Raw genomic sequence first — 1,552 nt, 5'->3', positions numbered from 1 at the left:
GCCCATCTCACTGAAGTCCTTATAAGAAGAGGAATGTTGGGGCCCTGCCTCAGTAGGTCCGGGGGTTCCCAAAGGTGTGGATGGAGTCGGCGACGAAGGAATGACACAGAGGCAGCATTCAGGTGATCATCATATCCAGGTTCTCTTTTTATTGTCCTGTTACATCTATATTTATACTATTTGATCCTAAAAGCATGCCTCTATAAGCTTTTTTTTGCCAAGGAGAGCATGGGGTCTGTTTATTGGGGGGTCAGTCAAAGGGGGAGCTGGCTAGGGTGGGGTAGGGCAGCTACTTGTCTGGCCCCCAGAAACCCAACTTGTGTCCAAAGCCTCGACCGCTTTGAAGCCAAAGTCTTCCTCCACCTTTATCTGCATGGGGGCCAGCTCCAGAGACAGCGGGACTCACGCCTGGCCCCCTTCCGGTGGCACTCGCCGCCTCTTCCAACCCCTGGGCCCCTCGCCAGGGGCCAGGCTGCTGGCTTCTGCAGGCGCTGGCGTCCTCCTGGGCGGGGACAGCCCCTCTTTCTCTGGAGGCTGGTTCTCAGCGTTGCCTGGGGTGGGGGCATCTGTGCCCTGGCTGCCCTCATCCTCCAGTAAGATGGTGAACTGGCTGGCCCAGTAGTTGTCACCGTAGGAGTCCAGCACCTTCATGAGGAACCTCCTCTCCTGCTGGAGTCTCCATGTTATCCTCTATATCTGATGGAGCCTGTTCAGGACCCACTCCTTCGCCTGCTCAATCTCCCTGCAGCGCCTGGTACTTCCTGTGATTAAGTTCCCTTTGGCGCCGCTGTTGCCAGCCTCAGGCTGCCTCCTCCTCTTCCTCTAGCTCCTGGAGGCTGGAGCTGCCCAGACCCCCAGACAGGAACTCCACTTCGGTCTCAAGCTCGCTCTCCAGGATGTGACCACCTTCAGCGGAGGCAGCGCCAGCTCCCAGCCAGGAGGTGCTGAGAACTCCTCAAAGCCCACGGCTGCCATGGACCCCTCTCTCTGCTCCAGCTCCATTTCTCCCTGGCTCCAGGCGCAGAACTTCCAACCTTGCAAGCCTCTAGTTTAAAGTGGCTTGCAAAACTACAGCCCATTGGATTTCACAGCCAGGCACCCAGGCCCGGCTGCTAAGCCTCCTGTGAGTTGTAGTTCTCTATTTCCAGCTTGCCTCCCTGCCCCACCCCCACCCCAGTCCCAACTGAAAGGCCCTGCTGGCTGGACTAACCCTGTGGCCAGGCATCTGAGTCACCTCGGGTCTTTATTCCTGCCCCGACACCACGCCATCTGGCCATGGAGACTCTCCTCTTGGGAGGCCCCTGGGTCTCCTTCTGGGTCTCCTTCTCGGGCCTGGCTGCATCGCCCCCGAACCGGATGGCGTGCCCCAGCTGCTACACAGCCCCGGGCCCTGGGTCTCCTCAGCCTGGGCACCGGATCGTGTGCCCCAGCTGCAACGCAGCTCTGGGTCCTGGGTCTCCTCAGCCTGGGCACCGGATTTCTGACCCAGCAGCGATGCAGCCCCAGCACCTGGGTCGCCTTCTGGGTCTCTTGCTGGGGCCTGGCTGCTTCG

The 1,552-nt window shown here is 59.9% G+C and overlaps 1 pseudogene across 1 annotated transcript; it reads right to left on the bottom strand.

Annotated features, from left to right (window-relative positions):
* Positions 1-250: 250 nt before the first annotated feature.
* On the bottom strand, positions 251-1,002 carry LOC308512174 (TCF3 fusion partner-like; annotated as a pseudogene). The gene has a single exon. The product of its transcript is annotated as a TCF3 fusion partner-like (transcript).
* Positions 1,003-1,552: the final 550 nt, after the last annotated feature.

Source organism: Myotis nattereri, assembly GCF_964212035.1.
Source record: "Myotis nattereri genome assembly, chromosome: Y".
NCBI classification, from domain to species: Eukaryota; Metazoa; Chordata; class Mammalia; order Chiroptera; family Vespertilionidae; genus Myotis; species Myotis nattereri.
The sequence above is the reverse complement of the archived record's forward strand: the minus strand, read 5'-3'. Positions and strand labels throughout refer to the sequence as shown.